This window comes from Periplaneta americana, chromosome 17 (assembly GCF_040183065.1).
Source record: "Periplaneta americana isolate PAMFEO1 chromosome 17, P.americana_PAMFEO1_priV1, whole genome shotgun sequence".
Taxonomy (NCBI): Eukaryota; Metazoa; Arthropoda; class Insecta; order Blattodea; family Blattidae; genus Periplaneta; species Periplaneta americana.
The window spans coordinates 63,323,467-63,346,068 of NC_091133.1; the positions used below are offsets into that span (position 1 = coordinate 63,323,467).

The window sequence follows — 22,602 nt, forward strand, 5'->3', positions numbered from 1 at the left end:
TGCGGGTCACGTGGTTGTCCCTAACCACAGCTCGTGGCTTGAAGATTGTGCTTATGTCATGAATGATGACCACGCAGATTTTGTTCCAATGACTTTCATATTTGTGTACACACTCTGTCTTTACAACTGAATTTCTGTGATTTTATTTATCAGCTGAAACACGCAAGGGCTTGAAGATTGTGTTTGTGTGTTGAATGATGACCACGCAGATTTTGTTCGAATGACTTTCATATTTGTGTACGCACTCTGTCTGTGATTTTGTTTATCAGCTGAAACACACAAGAAACAAGACGAGTTCGGGATCACGAGATCTTTTGGTTACTAGCTTTAAGATCTTTTGCCATTTTTTCATTTTCATTTTTAGATTTCTTCTTTCATAATATTTTAAACATTTTTATTTTGCTTATTTATTCATATATATTATTTTAATGTACCAAAGTACACATGGTATTTCCATGCAGATATTCTGCGTCATCATACGATGAAAGAGTAATGGAACGGAGAAAAATTCTCTCCGGCGACGGGATTTGAACCCGGGTTTTCAGCTCTACGTGCTGATGCTTTATCCACTAAGCCACACCGGATACCCACCCCGGCGCCGGACAGAATCGTCTCAGATTAAGTTCCAACTCTTGGGTTCCCTCTAGTGGCCGCCCTCTACACTACGTCATTACTCTCTATGAACGTAGGACTGAAGTCCACACATGTGCTGAGGTGCACTCGTTATGAGTGACTAGTTCGGGATCCGACGGAATAAGCGCCGTCTTAAATCACGAAGTGATTTACGCATATCATATCATATATATATATATATATATATATATATAATTTTAATGTACCGAAGTACATATGGTATTTCAATGCAGATATTCTGCGTCATCATACGATGAAAGAGTAATGGAACGGAGAAAAATTCTCTCCGGCGCCGAGATTTGAACCCTGGTTTTCACTTCGTGATTTAACACGGCGCTTATTCCGTCGGATCCCGGCCAACTAGTCACTCATAACGAGTGCACCTCAGCACATGTGTGGACTTCAGTCCTACGTTCATAGACATCTATGACGTAGTGTAGAGGGCGGCCACTAGAGGGAACCCAAGAGTTGGAACTTAATCTGAGACGATTCTGTCCGGCGCCGGGGTGGGTATCCGGTGTGGCTTAGTGGATAAAGCATCAGCACGTAGAGCTAAAAACCCGGGTTCAAATCCCGGCGCCAGAGAGAATTTTTCTCCGTTCCATTACTCTTTCATCGTATTAATTTATTCAATTGAGATTGGGGCCTCATGTTGATGCACAGGTCCTCGCCATGACAAAGCAATATGCCTTTTTAGTGTTTAATCTTGGTCAGTACATCCAAATAGTGATGGAAGCTATCGAATGAAAACTACTAAATTATTCGATAGTCACGGACTACCGTTTCACTCTGCAGTTTTGTAAAGTATTCGAATCAGAGCCGGTTCTAGCAGGCGTACAGCGCGTCCGTGCACACAGGCGGCCAAGTCCTTAAGGCTGGCCCACAATAAATCGGGAACAGAAACAACGAGAACGAAAACGGAAATATTTTTAAAATACATGTATTTAAATGTGAGCATTCACAATTAACGAGAAGTTTGCCGGAGCCCTGGAACAGGGTCGTGAAAGTTAATTGTGAATGTTCACATTTAAATACATTTATTTAAACAATATTTCCGTTCTCGTTCTCGTTGTCGTTTCCGTTCCCGGTGTATTGTGGACCAGCCTTTACGCTTACGGTGCGCGGGGCTGATGGAATAAATTTGAAATACAGTATAATTAACAAATTTAAATATAATAACAATAATAATAATAATAATAATAATAATAATAATAATAATCTTTTATTTTCGCTGGCAGAGTTAAGGCCATAAGGCCGTCTCTTCCACTCAACCAGCCTTAATCAATACAATACATATTTAAATTACGAATATTTACACTACACTTAAAAGGTTCTCCAGCAATTTTCTTGAGTTAAGTTAACGACTAGTAGACTTCATATTTATTTAAATTTAGATAGACCTATAAGGTAAAGTAGTAACTTAATTTATGAGCTAATTTAATTCAATCAATTATAATTAATTTCAGGTTTGAGATAGCTAGTAAAATGATTAAAATTAATTTAATATAAGCTTACTAGAACTATGTTACAGGGAGAAAAAATATATAAAAATAAAATATATTTCTATAATGAGAATATTAATGTAATTGCCATTAGAGATTTTGTAAATCTATTTAGAGAAATTAATGATAATAATAAGAATGGACAGATGTTAGTTTCATTATAATATGTAATAAATATTAATCAGCAATTAATTTGTTAAGTAAGAATTTATGTAATTTTGACCTAAATGAAGTTATTGTCCAACAACCCCTTACATCACTCGGTAGCGAGTTCCAATTTCTAGCAACTGAAACTGTATAAGATGAAGAATATAAAGATGTCTTGTGGTAGGGTATAATGAGTAAATTGTTCTGATGAGATCTTGTATTTAGCTGATGATGTGCGGATAAATTTTGAAAACGAGAAACCAAATAGATTGGGGTAGCGATGATCGGCGATGAAATAAGAACGTAGTATTGTTAATAGTACATTATGCAACGAGCCTATAATGGTAGTAATTAAGACGCGAGTATGTTTATGAAACGAGCGCAAGCGAGTTTCATAATTTTCATACGAGCGTCTTAATTACCATTATAGTCAAGTTTCATACGACTTTTTATGCTCGACCATATTTCTAACTTGAAATTATTCATAAGTATTCATGTTATTTTTATCTGACTGAGGAGCGGAACTGACCTTGTGCAATACCTCGTAAATTGTGAGATGTGCGCAGACGCGAAAGTATTGATTTTTTCCGAGAAACAAATGTCGACATTGACCTTGATATAATCTAGAGAGTAAAATAAACATTAATCTTGATATAACCTTGAAATTGTATTAGATATTGAAAAACGAGATGACAAATTGAATTTATTTGAATATTATTTACAATTAATTATTACAATTAATTTATCTGCTGGTCTAAGGCATAGCATAAATTTTGGCCCTCGGTTGTACAATGCTTTGACTAAATTACACCCAGAACTTCTAACATGTAACCCACTAACATATAACAAGAAAATTAGAAACGTGTTAATATCTTCAATTTGATTAAATAAATTTATAGCCTATGTGTATGAATTAATCAACCTATATTATATTTGTATTCTATAATTTTCAAATATATATTAGTCCTACTTTTCACGTGCGATATTATTCTTCTATAGTGTTAATATTATATTATATAATTCCATTGCCGCTGTAATTATATTATAGTTCCTATTTTATTTTACTTATTTATTTATATTATTATCTTTTATTTTAATATTATATCTGAATGCGACCGAGCACGAGCGCTGCTCATTCGGTCTCAAATTTTGTTAATACTACTGCATCTTCTTTTTATATTGCTTGTATTATTTTATTTGTATTTCTCTTTGTTTGTTTTGTAATTATATTTCTTTATTCTGTATATTTGAAATAAATAAAATTGAAATTGAATTGAAATTGAATTAACGCTAATTATTATAGTAACAGAACTGACTTATTTCAAATATAGGTGATTTATTGTGAAATTGGTGAAATGAATTTGCGGGAATGTGCTTTGTGAAAGGCTGGAAGATGACGGTGAATTGATGTTAATTTGTGTGTTGTTTTTTTCGACTGAGCTTAATATTGTATTTGAGATTTCAATTTTATTTTGGGTCGATTCTTCAACACAACCTTCTGCGACAGTATTGCATTTCCAGCCTCCGTGGCATATCCGAGTATAATCGATACTTGCGCTTTCATATTGCTACAATGGTATTTTGTGATTGGTGGAACACCTGAACTTTAATGAATAGGTGTACTTTAATGAGGTCCATTAAAGGGCTGCTACCAGGTGTATAATTACTACATTTCGGCATGGTCGAACATAAAATATATTTCAGGATATTCATTGTATTAAATCCACCTTTAAAAAATGTTATAATTGCAACCCATCCGTCTGCGACACATCAGCAGTGGCGAAGCTAAGGTGTAAATACTGGGTAGGCTGGAAATATCTGCTTACCTTGTATCTTTTTATAGAAAATATGTTTATCGACTTTTCTATCAACTTTTTGTAATACAAACCCCACAAAAAGTTGATCACTAATTTGAACCCCCAAACAGCATACAGATAAAACAATGTAATTTATTTGTCTCAGAGTACCCTTTTAGCCAAGGGTATTTCTTATAGCTTGAAAATTGAAAATTTATAATATGTCTTCCTCCATCCAATATTTTAATATGTAAATGTGGTGTCGATCTCCTATCTTTATAAACATATTTTGTTTTATATGTCCAATACGAAAAGATTTTCTCTTTTAATTCTACAAATAATGACCTCAGTGTTCTCTCAGTGTGGGCCGTTTTACACAAAATTAATATGTAACACACGCACACATGCATCTTTCATTAAACTAAACGCAACAACGCAGCACTTTCAGAGAACACCAATATAGCGTCACGTAATATTGTGACGGAAGGCTAGCCTCGTCCCGTAAGGATATGTAACGAATCGATATCCCTTCCCCAGTCACCCTTCAAGCTTGCGATTCAAGGTCATAGCCATGCCTGAGGCTTTTGCCTTTTGTCCTCGCTACTTGCACTGCTATCTCTATACTGGAATTATTGCGCTCGAGCGCGGGCCCGTTCCCACTTGGGCTGATTAGCTGGTTGAGTTTTTTCCGAGGTTTTCCCCAACTGTAAGAAGAATGTAGATAATCTACGGCGAATCCTCGGTCTCATCTCGCCAAATACCATCCCGCTATTACCAATTCCATCGACGCAGTCGATACAGCGTCGTTAAATAATCAAGCAAAAAAAAAACAATAATAATTTAGAGCCACAATTAGGAGCATTTATCTGTGTGTTGTAAGTTAATACCTCTGACATTTCCGCTGCAGTAAGAAGTTCCGAAATGTAGCAAATATTAATTCTCATCACACTGTAGTCACTCTCAAATACTTCTTTTCAATACAATGGTAACTACTAAAAGTAAATATCCCACATTACTTAAGACTCATATTTAGTTCTTCTGTAGGGGTTTCAAGAGTTTTCTAACGATTAGAGCTGCTAGAGAAAGAAACATGACTTCAGTCCATTGAGTTGTTTTCGTAACAGGTAATTAAGAGGCTGAGGAGCGTGGTAGACATTGTAACTTGATCTGCACCGAGTGTGAACTGTGATAAATGTACTGAATTAATCCATAACAGCTCATCTCTGTACCACGTGTGTTAGTAAGAAATGATTCTCAGACCGTCATAGGACTTCTTGGCACTTTTCTTCTCTATTCATAATTAGCTGTCGACATATATCAGAGCTAGAGAAGACTGTTGAAATTTTTCTTAAATGTTTAAGCGAGGCCAAATTCATAAAATGAAACAAAGACAAATGTCACTGTGTTGGAAGATTCTAATAAGGTTTATCATTTAACAAGCCTTGAAATGTGATTAGGCAGTCATGCTTAATGTATTGTTAAGACAAGCTCACATTACAATTTCGTATGATAAGAACTTTGACCTATAGGCTATAATCTTGGCCATTATATTTTAGTTGCCTATACTCTATACATATAAATAATTCTAATATAATTGTTAGATACCGGACGTTTCAAGTATTCAAACGTTATACAGGGTGTAAAGAAATGTGAGCAAAACTTCAGATATGGATTCCCCATATATATAGAATAAAAATGGTTATATCAACTTGGGTCCGGAAATGCTTGGTTTCTGAGTAAGGCTTGCAAGTATAATCAGAATAAACTCCTGTGCGTTTGCTTGCAGAAATTATTTTGATGCATTCTGTTTACATTTCCTTAAGGGTATATGTATGTGAACGACCACAAATATGATCAGAAAATGCAGGCTCTAAATTTCTAAAATTTTATAAGATAATGAACTCACAATTGGGCAAAAATTACAAGGTACCACAACAAGACTTATTAGAACTTAAATATCTGATAAAAGTATAAAAAAGGTTACTAATATATTTTTTTTCAAACCAGTTTTATCAAAGTGTGAAAAAAAAATTCTGCAGTAACATTTGGTAACTTTAATATTTTTCCTGCGTGTAATAAAGACTTATTTTTCAAAAGTAGAGTACTCTCAGATATATAGAGTTGTTTACTTTAATACAATTTTTTTTTATTTGTCCTGTATAAAATATATTAACATTTACATAATGTTTTGTGACCTAATTTCTCTATTTTCAAAGAAATGGGCATTATTATAGTCTACTTTTTGTATAAATGCATGTTAAATCAGTGTACAAAATTTCAGAATTCTATCTCTAACGGTTGTGGAGTTATGAAATAATGTGTGGAAATGTCCACATTTTGGAAAATTTAATTTAATGTAAAAAGTGAATTGTAAAAATTATTGTTATAACCTTTTTTTATACTTTTATAAGATATTTCAGTTCTAATAAGTCTTGTTGTGGTACCTTGTAATTTTTGTCCAATTGTGAGTTCATTTCCTTATAACATTTTAGAAATTTAGAGCCTGCATTTTCTGATAATATTTGTGGTCGTTCACGTACCTTTAAATGAACTGATCAAAATGTCCACCTCCTCCCTGAATACAGGCCGAAGCTCGTCGTCTCATTGAGATCCGAACATGCTTCCAAATTCCTGGCGTAGTCCTTAATGTATGACAGCCTTGCATAATCCGTTGACGGAAAGTTCCTTCATGATCCACAGAAGTCGAATACACCAACGACTTAAGTGTCCTCCACAGAAAGAAGTGCAATAAGTTAAAATTTGGTGAGCGTGGAGGCCAAGCAGGTTCGGATCTCGATGAGCCGACGAGCTGTGATCTGTATTCAGACAGGAAGTGGAAGTTTTGAACAGATCATCTATGGAAATGTAAACAGAATTCATCACAATAATTCCTACAAACAAACGTACTGAAGTGCACTATTATCATACTTGCAAGCCATACTCAGAAATCTAACATTTCTGAATCCATGTTGATATAACCAGTTTTTCTTGTGTACATATGAGGAATTCATATCTGAAATATTAGTCTTTTTTCGTTACACCCTGTATATCTACTTCTTTCTCAGCTATTACAGAGTCGTATATATGTGAGGGGTTCTCCGGGGTGTTTCCTCTCCTATTCCACTAACACACGCCACAGTTTATCTTTCATTATCATCTCCTTCTTGAAAAAATATGGCACCACTTTTGTTTGTGTAATGTTAATTCAATCTTCCGTAATGGTGAGTCTTTCTCGCTGTTTTTTTCCACAGATTGATAAATGACGACGGTGGTAGCTTCTACACGACTCATACATCTGGAGCGTGGAAGCTAAGTTTTGTCCTATATCGTTGGAAATGTAAAGAATATCTTGATTCATTAATATTAAAATTAAGATAAATTTCCCTTCCTACAATTGAGAAGACATTTGGGTGAAAACCCTTCTTGGAGAGAAAATAGTTTGTCCGTTAAAAAGAAAAGAAATTGTGATAATTAACCTTCGATTTGTGCTTTAAATTTGCGTTTCCCTACACCTACCCTGTTGTAATCTTGGTTACATATCATGCACATGAATCCCGATGTTTTCTGAATTGCAGTAGAACACTTAAATGTCATTTGCATCAACATATTTGTGATCAGTATGTATTTTCTGCTTAGGTCTTGAAGAAGAAAATAATATAGGAGTTAGGAGTAATTTTAATGTTGAAATAAGTTTCCGACTTAAGAGTATATAGCAGCGTTTTTCAACCTTTTTGAACATGTGGAACACTAAAGATATAATCTAAACCAATGGTTCCCAACCGGGGGGGGGATTTTGAGGGTTTTAGGAGGAAATATGTTTACTGAATGTTGACTTGTGCTAGGTTTGCTAATGTTGACACTTGTGGACTCACTTTTTTACTACTATTTTCACTTTTATTTTTTCAGTTTTGCTGCAGACTTTACTATTTTCATTTTCTCGCGGCACATCAGCGGATCATTCGCGGTTGAAAATGGATGACATACAATATCTACAATTGAATCAGACTTCTCAAAACTGACAGCTGCAAGATAAGAACCACCCCATTCCCATTAATGAACTCATGATACGTAAGTCTTACTTACTTATGGTTTTTAAGGAACCCGGAGGTTCATTGCCGCCCTCATATAAGCCCGCCATCGGTCCCTATACTGTGCAAGATTAATTCAGTCTCTATCATCATATCTCACCTCCCTCAAATCGGTACGTAAGTCTAAAAAACTAATTTCATTTTTCTTATAAAAACGTAATAGAAGGTAAAATATCTCTTTATTTATTATTTTCAGTTTATATTAAAAAGTTGAAACTGTGTGTGTGTCCAATTCCTACCCACTTCACTTGCGTGATTCGGGTTCCGCATATTATGGATAGATGGCAGCACTGTGACTCATTTTTAAGTTGCACATCTCTTCGGCGGGCAACGCTATGCGTGATATGCTAGAATTTAATATAGCTACTAGCTTTTTAAAGATGCTTAATGATATGGCGTTGTTAGCTGAAGAAGAGATGATATTAAGTGATATGTTATTGAAGCTAAATGATAGCCATGAGCAGTATAGGATGAAGATATTTGAAGGCTTCAGAGCCACAGTGGGCCAAGCGCTATTTATTAAAAACGGAGAAAGCAAGTTAAGTGACTTCCATAGTTTAATGAAGATTGACACATCATTTAGTTTGAATGTGTATACTTTATATTACTTGCTATATGTTTCCATTGAATTATGGTAATAACTTCATTTTAACCCTTGTTTTCTACGGTTTAGTAAATGGCGCTTGGCCCACTATGGTTCTGAACCCTTCAATTGTAAACAAGACGAAGACCATGATTATTGGAGGAAAGATGAAGAAGGTAAATATGCGAATCGTAAATAAGGCAGTAGAACAAGTGGACAGCCCCAAATATTTGGGATGTAGTATAAATAGTAACATGAGCTGCTGCCAGGAAGTGAAATGGAGGATAGCAATGCCAAAGGAAGCTTTTAATAAAAAAGAAGCATCTTCTGCGGACCTCTTGAAGAAAACTATTGAAATGCTTTGTTTGTAATGTGGCATTGTATGGGCAGAAACATCGACATTACGACGAAGTGAAGAGAAACGACTAGAAGCATTTGAAATGTGGATGTGGAGAAGAATGAAGCTTGTGAAATGGACATACAGAATAAGAAATGAATATGTGGTAGAAATAGTGGGTGAAGAAAGAATAATGCTGAAACTAAATCAGAAAGAGAAAAATGAATTGGCTGGATCACTGGCTGAGAAGAAACTGCCTACTGAAAGTTGCACTGAAAGGAATGGTGAACGGGAGAAATGTTCGGGGCAGAAGAAGATATCAGATTATAGACGACATTAAGATATATGGATCGTATGCGGAGACTAAAATGAAGGCAGAAAATAGGAAAGATTGGAGAATGCTGGGCTTGCTGGGCTTGAATGTAATGAATGCAAATATTTAATGAATAGGACATGTCTATAGGCATGAATTTTCAAGAGGTCCATGACACTCAGAAAGGTTGGGAACCACACTTTTATAAGACAAGAATCAAACTCTGTTGCAACGGATCTATAGCCGGATACGCTACCATTTTCATGCGGAATGGAAGACAGAAAATAATGTTGCATTGTGTGCACCTGTGCGTATCTTCATTATTGCGAATCGTTTCTATTAATTACGTTGGAGCCTTGCCACGTATAAACAAACACTTCGAGCCGACCGCTTTATCAGACACTTCTTCGGAGGCATTCCTCCGCGTTCAAACGTTGGCAGCCCTCGCTACTGGCTGGTGGGCGAGCCGACTTGGCGACCTGCCCGATCACATCTACCATTGTGCTCTTCACAAAGACAGCGCCAGTCTCTTCGCTAATGATTGCGTTAAACGTTTCCTGTGCTGCCAGCTACAGAGACGGCCCCAGGTTGCATTTCTACCCACGTGTAATTATCCGCGAGATGGCCGGAAAGGGCCTGACCCTTCTCACAGCGTTTTTATGTAGCACTTTGTTCGGTTAATCGTCTTACAACCTTTTTTATATCACAAGTAAGTTTATTCAGCGCCCTAGAATTTTGTGAAAATGTTTTGTTGTAGTTGTCTTTCGCGTTTGAGTAAATCTTACACATTGCACTACTTAATCATACAGTAGTTGCTGTAACTTAAGGCTGGTTCGCAATAAACCGGGAACGGAAGCGACAACGAGAACGAGAACGGAAATAATGTTAAAATAAATGTATTTAAATGTGAGCATTTACAATAGTTAATTGTGAATGCTCACATTTAAATACATTTATTTTAACGATATTTCCGTTCTTTTTCTCGTTTCCGTTCCCGGTTTATTGTGAACCAGCCTTTACTGTCACCAAGTGGTCGCTGTGGACTGACACTCTTAAAGAAAATAAAAGAGCTTATATTTACGAAGAGGTTATGGACAAACATTTTTTAGAAAATATATAGCCCTATATCTTCAAAAAAGTGATACGCCAAATGATTCAAACATTAGAGTCATAATTATGTGAATGATAAGAAACAAGACGCTCCGTATGTTAATGCTCGCACCCAAGTATTCAAAGTACTTTTATACGCATCTGGAATTTCGTCTTTGTCGCAGCAACATGCGGAAAAATATTGTATACTAAGCAGTGGTAGTGCATCAATAAGAGCACAAGAGCTCGTGAAAACTTTGTTTCCGTTAATGCACGACAATTTTTATTATTTCATGTTGTATTGACGAACTGGCAATGTATAATATCCGAATAGAGTACTTCAAACTTCGAGCAACTGTCACAAATCTCTTGTATAAATTTGGTAATGTACGTTCACATGAAAGCCGTGCTCTTTTCAAGGAGAGTACACGACTTGACACACACATGTGTGAGACAAATTTGTCTGTATCTGGCTAATGACTCGTCAAGAGCACAAGGCATTAAGTGAACATTGAATGTGTACTGCAGATGTCAGGTGCGTCGATGCATTCTAGAGTTAACAAATAATTTATATTTTAGTCTATAGGTGTCAGCCTTTCTCGCTGTTTTTGTATCGGTGTGTACAGTGCTGCTGCGGGAATATAGTTTGTAAATTACTATACTTCAGAATACTTTAATTATCTATATGTGCCATGCTATGACATATATCCGACAAGACAAATGTGATGAGGAAACTGAAATAAAACAATTGGGATTTCATCATCATCATCATCATCATCATCATTAATTTTGTTATTGTTGTTAATATATATTTTGAACTTATACACGATCTGTTTTCGATAGTGAGACATTAAAATTATGACATGACATTTGTACTAAATCTATTAATTTCGACTACTTCAAGTTATTTTCGGTTTTGGAACACAAAATTATGACCACACGCAACATTTCATCACGAGAAATCACTGATACTAACCTATACTGACCTATACTAATTAGCGCGGACAAATAGTAACGATACTATACAAAGTATAATTTCTACAGTTTTAACTGTCGTTACAGATCGCTGCGGACTTTCGCTCCTCAACTATTAATAACTGATAGACAAATGCGAGTTCGGAGATTAAAATTTGTGGCAGTAATGAAAGGTCGACTGTTGAAAGCTATGAACATTGTGAAGAAACTGGGATGACAAGTACGCGGGATAACCATAATATTAATAGTTGTCAATGAAGTGACAGTCTGCGCGCGAGCACTGGAAGGTTAAAACAACGATTGAGCCTGTGAATTAATGGACGAATGAATGAATAAAGTTACTATCGATAATTAAATTCATACAATAATTCATATAATAAATGAATGAATAGACAAAATTAAATTAATATATGACGAGTGAATGCATTAACGGAAGCATGAATGAATCTGTGAATAGAAAGATGGGTGAATTAATTTCAGTAGTTCTACGATGTATAAATAGAATATGGATACATGAATTATTAATGAAAAATATTTAAGTTCAATCATAAGTCTTATGATTGAACTTACATATTTTTCATTATATTACTAGACTTATCTGAATACAAAAATGAATTGCAAATGAATTATTAAGTTCATGGAAGAAGGAAAAATTGATTTAATGAATATATTAATGTATGAATAAATAAATAAATAATTACACAGTAAAGAAAAAAAGTTAATAACTAAGTAAATACGTAAGTTAATAACTAAATAAAAAATAATCAAATGCAGAAATAACTGGGTAAATAAAGTGATGTATCGACGAATTGTTTAAAAGAAAGAATGTGGAAATAAGTGTTCAGTCCATGCAACAAACATAACACTAAATTTACTAAGTGTAATTTACATTGATATAATAATCTACTAATACTCCTGTTACCTCCACATCCGTTCTAAACTGTTTACGTATGACCGAAACCGATAGCAGTAATAATTAAATATTTCGCGGTATTTCGCCGAGGATTATGGGGCTTAGAAAGTGTAGTTTGACGTCATATCTGTCGCTTAGATTTCAAGCATTTTTCCTTGGATTGCTCCCTTCTGTCTTTCTGTCCTCTCAGGGATTAGATTTTCTAATTAAGTACTAGCGTACTAAAAAAATGTATAAGTAGACCTACTAGATCTAGTACTGAAGTACTGAGGGTGAAAACCTTGCCGTGATATGGTCTTCGTACATCACCTACAGTACCTGTCTTTACGAAGCGTCAGCTGGCAGCAATGCCAAAGCGAAGCATCACTCTCTCTACACACCGTATTTGTTCAATTGACATTCATTCATAGACGGATTTCGAACGTAAGACCGTGACCTTCACTCCGTGCTTTGAGCTTCGACCTTGACTGTTACATTCACCAAGTTGTCTGCATTTAACTTACAATGTACTGTATACTATACAATAGGTAACATATAAAGGAATTATTGTTTTATATAATATTATACTTACTTCTTTGTAGATGTGTGTGTGTGCAAGCACGCGTCTTCTCTTGCGAAGTATTGCTGACAATTAACAGTTCATAGTTTGCTCATAAGTGGCCACAAAGATTTTAAACCTAGGAAGATATTTCACTCGCACAGAACTGTTCCCACCTTAGGGAAATGTAGTTTTCGGCCTATAAAACTGCAAAGCGTGAAAAATAAATAACTGTAACCTCCATACTACGTGTTTTCTGGTTTGTGGAGCTAGAGTCTAATAAAATAACTGAAACTTATCACATGTTCTACAGACTTGATAAATCGCTCTAGTTGACATTAAGTTCCCGCTGGTATTAAAAATGTTGCCGGAAGATTAATATGATTGTTATATGTCTATGTTATCTATCTTGAATTTCCGTTAGCGATAAGTAGAGCAGGGTATTTACGATAAGAAAACGCGTGCAGAATAATACAGCCTTTTAGTATGTACTTTATCTTACAGATAAAAATAACTGTACAAATGTTTAAAATCAACAGTAGTATAAAATGCTTCGGATTATTGTAGGATACAATTCACTTGGAAGTTGAAATTACCGTACAGTTTCGTAAAGTATTGTACTATCATTTTGTCCAGCAATTTTTTAGAGACGCTTTGTCTTTCACTCAACATGAAATGCAGCCCAGGGCGTAAAGGGGAAGAGAACAGGAAAGGATTTACCCCCACCCATGTTCTTTTCGCTTACACCGCTTTAGAAAAAAACACACATAAAGGCACAGTGGTGGATTTTTAGGCGACCAGCGAGAGCCGAAAGCTATGATACCTGTCTTATACAATCCGTCACTCAACAATATTTGTCTACCTGTCTACTCGTATCGGTCCGAAACAAAACAACAAAACAGTTTCTGCCGGGGAAGCTGAAATGGGGAGTTAGGGGGTAGTCTGCAGTGACTCGATTGAGTTATTAACGCCCAGACCTGATGTAATGTGAACACTAAGTTGTTTCAGATTACTTTGATAAAGGGAAATAAAGAAGTAGGACAAGTCGTGGAGGAATGTTCAGAAATATATTTTATTTCAGCCATATCTATTCACTTCTCTTCATTTCGTCGTAATGTCCATGTTTCTGCCTCATACAATACTACATTCCACATAAAGCACTTCACTAGTCTCTTCCTTAGTTCTTTCTCCAGAGGTCCGCAGAAGATGCTCCTTTTTTAGCTTTTAATAGAAAAAGGAGCATCTTCTGCGGATCTCTGGAGAAAGAATTAAGGAAGTGACTAGTGAAGTGCTTTGTGTGGAATGTAGTATTGTATGGGGCAGAAGCAGAACATTACGAAGAAGTAAAGAGAAGCGAATAGAAGCATTTGAAATATGGATATGGAGAATAATGGAGCGTGTAAAATGGACAGAGTAAGAAACGAAGATGTGTTGTAAAGAGTGGATGAATAAAGAAAGATGCTGAAACTGATCAGAAAGAGGAAAAGGAATTGGTGGGTCACTGCTTGAGAATAAACTGCCTACTGAAGTATGCACTAGAAGGAATGTTGAACGGGAGAAGAGTTCGTGGCAGAAGAAGATAGCAGATGATAGACGACATTAAGATGTATGGATCATATGCGGAGACAAAGAGGAAGGCAGAAAATAGGAAAAACTAGAGAATGCTGGGTTTGCAGTAAAAGACTGTCCTAGGGCAGAGCACAATGAATGAATGAATAGCGATAAGTTATTGAACTAAATGATGTACTGTAATGAATAGGCTATAAAATTGCGATTGAATATTCCAATCTTCGTTTTACATTCTTTGCGGTTCCATGAAATATCTTGTTCTTTTAAAGAGTTGATAAGACTGTTTTATGTGACGTAATATGAAGCACTCAAGATCCATCGGCGTAGCTCAGGCGGTAGCGCATTTGCCTGCTGATCCGGAGTTGCGCTCGGACTTGAGTTCGATTCCCGCTTGGGCTGATTACCTGGTTATGTTTTTTTTTCCAAAAATTTCCCGAACATGTTACGTGATCTATGGCGAATCCTCGAACTCATATCGTCAGAAACCATCTCGTTATACCCTATCGACGCTAATAACCTAGTATTTGATACAACATCGTTAAATAATCAAGTAAAAAGCACTCCACGCTATCTGCCTCACTGGCTCTACTTTTGATCACAGACCAATTCGTCGACCTTAACGCTAAAACGATACATCGATTTTGTAGGCGTGAAATGTAATTAAATTAATCTCTGTCACTCCGTTTCTATTAACAATATTAATTAATCAGTACCGCGAAAAGAAACTATTGGTTGCACATAAAGAAATCCGTGGGAAGTCACGTAATACAGTACAAGTATTGTAAGAAACGAAGCATTTTGTATGAATTTCAACCAATAAATTAATATTGTAAATTATTTTTCTGAAACATAAGTGTTATAATTATGTTAGACTATTACACTCCTACTACGTCATACTACTTTTGACCAATAAAACGGTACGAAAGGACGTATTTCAACCAATCATGGCTGCTTATCGCACAATTTTATCGCGTCCCTAGCATTTGTTTAATTTTATCGCGTCCCTAGCATTTGTTTAATTTTTATCGCGTCCCTAGCATTTGTTTCTTTGTTTGCCAACATTTGAAACTGCGCTGGTCTGGACGTCAAAAAAAAAAAAAATATATATATATATATATATATAAAATTACAAACCACTCCAGTCGATGCACAGCAGTTTCAAATATGACTCGCATTGACATTCAAGAACAAGAATTAATAAAAATCACTGATCATACCTATGCATCTTCTGAAATCCGATTTACAAATAAATGAAGAGCACCATTCGGAAATCCTGAATAAGTTGAATACACCATGTAGGCCTAAATCAACGAGTTCCACTTCTATTACGCACACGTCCAATATAACGTCAATTGAACCACCAACCACATTCAAATTTGAAAATTGTACATTCAATAATTATTCCTTTTAAAATTATTCATTCGGAAATTCTGAATAAGTTGAATACACCATGTAGGCCTAAATCAACGAGTTCCACTTCTATTACGCACACGTCCAATATAACATCAATTGAACCACCAACCACATTCAAATTTGAAAATTGTACATTCAATAATTATTCCTTTAAAAATTATTCATGTTTATTTTTTATGTCATCGTCGTTAATTAAAACTTTTCTAACACTTGTGTACAGTATATTAGTTAGGTTATGTTATAGCTTCTGCTATATGATATTATGGATAGTCACATATCAGAGATTGTTTAATATTAAGATTTATTGAAAATCATCTGTCAAGTGACGTTGATTACTGGGATTCGGATAATTGAAGTGGAATGTCGACAACTTCTCGACGAGAAGGCATTGCTCACTACTGCCATCTAGCATGCATCTAGCGTAATATTTGTAATGCTGAGATGGTACAATAATACATTTGAAGACAGTTGTATTTTCGTAAGTCAATTAATATTTTATTGTATTGGAGTACTTCGTTACTTCTAATCTTTATATACATTCTTCTAATCGTGTAATAGTCAATTAAATCCCAATCGAGTTTTGATTTTCTCTAGATAAATCAAAACGTCTAGTGAGATTACTGTTGATAATCTTGCTGTGAAGGCTATATCCGAATTTATATATGATTTGATATCTACAGTTCCAGAAAAATAAATGGGTCACCTTATTTTACTAATGCATTGTGCGCATGCAGTAACCACAGCGCCTGTATACACTCATATGCTACTTGTGGACGGTCTTGCGGAATTTGTTGTCTACATGCAGGAGGACTGACGTCGAGACTGCACATTACTTTTTTTCTTTTACTATACCTACACTATTGAACAATGAAGAAAAACTGAAAAAAAAAGAAGCCTTGGGAATTCCTTACATCATATTTAGACCTAACACGTTATGTAACTTCTCACAGGATTATGCTGTTGAAACTCAATTATTATATAATTATACTATAGGCTACCCAATCTAGATAGTACATTTATTCCAAAACAATCACTTGTGTTTTGAATACATAAGCACTGAACGTACTTCGCTTGTTACGTTATAGCCTACTGTAGTAGTTGAAACAAGTAGTTACGTCATTGAAATCGGTGAGAAAAGATCTCTGTAGGTGCGATCTTACGAAGCTTTTTTTGTTGTTGTTTTTTTTTTTTTTTTTTTTGGAACTGTTATTTCGGAACAGCTTCTTCTTTGAAACAGTAATATATCTTAAGACACTCAGGTGAAAATACCCTCGTGCAACATCCTATTAATTAAATATGTAAAAGAAACTATTATGATATAAATAATTTCCTTAAGGATACAATTTGATAGACCTTAAAAATCTTCAGACTTAGAATTTCCCAATCTATTGACAACATTTAGTACGTCAGTGTGACTGACAGTTTTCCACTGAGAAAGATGTAGATGATCTAAAATTGTATTTACATTGAGAGCAAGCAATTCCTTAATATTATTTATATCAACATTATCACAATTTATGTTAACTTGTTTAGAGACATTAACAAAAAAAAGTATTAAAATCATAAGCAATAAAGCCTGTGTGATGAATCTTGTCTCACTGTGAAAAGAGAGAGAAAGGAGATATGTCTTACCTCGTCTGTGTTGTTATTGCGATGGGGGGAGTGAAGCGACGCCAGTGGCAGAAGGGACTAGTTGATACATTATTCTGTAGCGCAAAATAAAGTAACAAAAATCTCTCTTCGTACAGTATAGTTCCGTCACTGAGCTTGTCTTTCTAGAAACTGAGTTCCGGCAGCCTGTACAATAACAAGATTTTGAAAGAAATCCTAAAAATTACAACCCTCCTATAATCTCCACCATCATTTGAAGGGACTTGGTTTTATTGCTACTGAGACAAGATAAACCTTACCAGGTATAATAGGTGATTTAAATTTCTTTCTTTCATCATTCATTCTTAGAACATGATGCATTCTGAATTATTTTCCATGCAGCCTTAGATTTATTTACATAATTCATGATATAGTTTTCATTAGACTTTAATTTAGCTAGTTTAATCTGGCTCCTTTAATAACTTTTTAATTGCTTATAACAATTAATGAATGTTTAATTCAGCTTTGCCCTAGTATAAAAACATTAAAAAGACCTTACTTTACCTCTCAGTTAAATTAGCCTTTCTGTTGGAAATGCATGTCACAACTTTAGTTACAATAGGACAACACTCATTAAACACAAGTATAGTGTCCAAAAATATCTTAAAAGCAATCTCAACAGTAGTTTGTCCAGATAATAACAAATTCCAATCAATATCAGCTAAAGCTATTCTTAATCTACTGATTGATTCATTATTTAATATTCTGTAACACTTGGTTTCAATATCTGGTTGTCCAGTTTTAGTTACATTAATTGGTAATTTCATTAACAGTCCTAAATGATCAGATAAATGTGGTTGTGTAACCCCATGTTGTATATTACTTCTTTGGACATTAGTAATAATTAATATTATCAAGACATCTATTAAGTCTCTAGGTTTAGCATTAATACAATAAAAGTTGTAAGATCTAAGCATACTACAAAAACCAATTGTGTAATCATCAATATCATTAGGGTCAAGATTAAGATCACGAAATATAAATACATCATAGTGTTTAAACCTTAAAAGGAAAGTGATCAATCCTTCCATGTTTGTGTATATAAAGATATCTGAATCTGGTGTTCTATCTAGAGTACCATCAAACCAAATTCTATGCAGATTGTGAATCAATCAATCAATCAATCGAATACTTAGCCAATCAATCAATCGGTAAATCAGGGATAGTGATAAGAAACTACGTAAGCTCCAAGCTTGTTGGCCACTAGTCTCAGTGTGAGTCGCTGTTTCAGCGAAGAAACTTAGAAAATTAAAAAAGGTATGAAAGGTCGACAGGTCACGTCATCCAGTAAGTTAACACGTTGGGTGCGCGCGGGCTTGAGTTCGTTTCCCGCTTGGGTTTATCACCTGGTTGGGTATTTTAAGGACTTCCCTAACTGTAAGATGAATGTCAGGTAATACCATGGCAGATCTTCAGCCTCGTTTCACCAAGTACCATATCGGTATCACTAATTTCATCGACACATAATAACCTAGTAATTGATACAGCGTCGTTAAACAACCGAGAAAAGAAGAGGAAGTCGTGGGGTAATACCGAAATCCCATCCTCACAATATGTCATCAGTTTAAAGAATGTCAGCATTTATTGACGGCGAAATGATAATATCTTTGAGAATTGTTAAAATATTGTAATTCGTAATTTTTTCTTGATCATGGTTAGTGAAACTGGCGCAACCACGATTTGTGAGAAACACTTGGAAATACCCGGAATACAGTAAATTGTTGACCCATGTAGCATATTCAGTGTAAACACGACCAAAGTTACATTAGATTATCGTGCCCTGGATGTGAATTGCTTGTATAATAACCGTGCATATAACAGTTGCCGGATTTTAGAGGATAATCAGCCAAGCGTACCACCGTCGGTATGTTTCTCTATCAAAACTTTCATTAGCGAATGAAACTTCGAAGACTGCTGCAGTAATAGAGTTTAGTTTCACAGAAATTACACAGATGGCAGGAGCTATCGGATAGAGTAATAATGCAGACTCCGGGAAGTTGTTTCCGGAACGCGTAATCCATCAAAGCATCTCTTGGGATTCGTTGTGGGATACTTAAAAACGGTGAACTCATATGCCAAGTTTTTTATCACAATATTTTGAAGTTGATAAATCTTTTCAGAATGTTGTTTTTGCATTCGGACGGAGGCCACGGCGACTATGGGTTGAAATCTAATGTGCGCACAAAATCTCAGTCTTTATTTCACCGAAGAATTCTATTCAGAAACGCAAGGAAGAAAAAAATAGTATTAATTATAATTCCTTTATAAATTATTAGGGTACCAATGAAGAAATTGTGGATTGATTTTTATTTCTCCAAGTTAACAAAGAATTCCATCTCAAATCGACCGAAATATAGAGAAAATTGACCTTACAATTTCTAAATACAATGAAACTTTTTTGTATGTAGAGAACTGTGATACATGCTTTGTGCAAAGTTTGAGGGATCAGAACTTCACAGTGTTTAAATTAAAAATATTTAAATTTATCGTATTTTCATAAAATTAGCAACTTTAAACTGTTGTAGCTCCGAAACCCTTTCACCCAATAATCAAAATCATGGTTTATTTTGATGCTGAGAAATTGAAGTTTATATTGACATATAAACAGATTTTCTTACTTTTTATGGGAATGGAGAAATTTAGATTTTTTCTCATTAAGACGCCTTTGGCTAGGAAAAAATATTTTAAAAATATATATTTAGATTCCGCATTGAAAGTACAAATAAACACATATTTCTTACCGATGGTATGTTGATAAAGTATTGAAAATATCAAATAAAGAAAATAAATAGTACGCGCGTGAACTAAACAGCTGACTGTGAGACGGGAGCTAGCCGAGAGAAGCGAGACCAGGAGACAAACACGTGATGTTTCGTCTAGTATCGCATAGCTGCGCTAGCTTTATCACAAGTTTTCATAAACACAGGTGTAAAATGACGCCCAACGCTCGCTTATCTTCAGCTCTCGGCCAGTGCGGTGCGGTACTGCGCCGTTCAAGTCCAGGCGTGTGAAAATAATCTATGTAATACCCTCGAAACTTATTGCCATACCACTAAGCAAACAATGCCGAATCCCTCTTAATAATGCAAGGTTTTTTCTCAATATTTTTTTTTACATTTTTACAAATTTACAAAAAGCCTAAAAGTAAGTAAAATCAAATTATCTGTCTCTCTGTGTACAATAAAAATAAGGATTACTTCTTAACATAACCTACCAAATGTCAGCTTCGAAATGAGCTCCCGTTCAATGTTCTGCAGTAAATGATTCCAGAGTTCTGAGCATTGAAAGAGGCTTGTTTTTATAAAATACGCTAAATTTGTCGCTCAACAATACGAATACCATTTGACTTTCGATAGTATATTTTTGAAAATGCACTCTCCTCAGCACCTTGTATAAGTAGGGAAAAAATTAGAGTCTAAAAAATGCGAGGTTTTTTACTGATCGATTTCATATGGAATAGCCCAGATGCACATCACGATCGTGTTTGAAGTGACGTCTAATGAAGTACAAAGAAACAAAAGCTTGTTGTAGAATTTTTATTAAAAAAATTACGAAATAGTTTAACGAGACATTACATTGAAGACTGCTATTTTAAGCAAGGGTTTAAAGCTTTAGGTATGATAGTTCTTTCATTTAATATTAACCCCAAACTTTAATATCAATCCATCATTTCATTGACGACTTTGAGGGGGTCCGCGAAAATACTGATCTATAGGAGGAGGTTCGCAGTCTAATAAGTTTGAGAACCACTACCATATCGTAGTACTGGTATAGTACTTTAAACAAGTCATATATGAGCCTTGTTGCCAGCATCTTGGAGCACAATACCACATTACACATTGGACAGTTTTTGGGCTCATGTTCGGTGCCCGTGGCACGATCCCACGTGAAACTTTAAATCAACTTAAACAATATAAAATTTCTGATGCAACGATTGATGCCATGAGATCTCACGTGTTAAAATCATCCTTAGCTATAATTAGTAATCATTTGTACCCAACAAAATTTTTATTGTAAATGATTTCCTACGTTTTCTTATCTTAATGTTTTTTCTTTTTCTTTCCAAGTGTCACAAAATTGTTTTGTTTACTTATTATTCTTTATGAATTGATTAGTAGGCCGATCTATCGAACCCTTATTTAGGGCGGCTTTTGTTTATACAAATTATCTATTTTTACAAATCTTGATGTGTGTTAATTTATTAGAGTTTCTGTTTATATAATCCTATATGTTTATTTATTATTTATTTAAATTTAAATATACAGAATACAGAATATAATTACAACTATAGAAATAGAAATAAAATAATACAATCAATATAAAAAAGGAGATACAGTAATATTAACAAAATTTGAGGACCGAATGAGCAGCGCTCGTGTTCGGTCGCAGTTCAGATATATTATTAATAGGCATATAAGAAAATATACAAAGTAAAATAAATAGGAACTAAAATTAAAATTACAGCTACAGTGAAATTATATAATATAATAGGCCTATATTAATATAAGAAGAATATACAAAATGAAATAAAATAAAATAGGAAATAAAAATTAAAATAACAGCGACAATGAATTTATATAATATAATATTAACATAGAGAAGAATAATATCGTACGTGAATAAAGTAGGACAATTTATAAAAAAATATATATAAATTCCAAAATTATAGAATACAAATATAATATAGGCTGATTAATTCATACACATAGGCTATAAATTTATTTAATCAAATTGAAGACATTAACACGTTTCTAATTTTCTTGTTATATTTTAGGAGTTACATGTTAGAAGTTCTGGGTGTAATTTAGCTAAAGAATTATACAACCGAGGGCCAAAATTAATGCTATGCTTTAGACTAGCAGATGTGAAACATTTAGGTTCTACTAATTTTGAATTATTATTTCGTCTTGTGTCATGATTATGTGCCTGTAATATAAACTTATTACGATTTTTATGATAAAATTTTAACAGAGTATATTTATAAATTTGTTCAATATTAAATAGCCTACATTAAATTCAGAATAAATTAATTTAGTTGGATAATCAAAACGTTTCT

The 22,602-nt window shown here is 34.6% G+C and overlaps 2 protein-coding genes across 3 annotated transcripts in view; one reads left to right on the forward strand and one right to left on the reverse strand.

Moving 5' to 3' along the window:
* LOC138692796 (probable cytochrome P450 6a14) overlaps positions 1-13,280 on the reverse strand; it is a 63,508-nt gene extending 50,228 nt beyond the window's left edge. The window contains exon 1 of one of the 2 annotated variants that reach the window (XM_069816014.1): positions 12,948-13,280. The gene's annotated coding sequence lies outside the window, so the exon portion shown is untranslated. The remainder of the gene's footprint in view (positions 1-12,947) is intronic. The other variant, XM_069816013.1, reaches the window with a different exon arrangement.
* Positions 1-22,602, forward strand: part of LOC138692799 (monocarboxylate transporter 12) — a 323,250-nt gene that overhangs the window by 19,802 nt on the left and 280,846 nt on the right. The window lies entirely within an intron of this gene.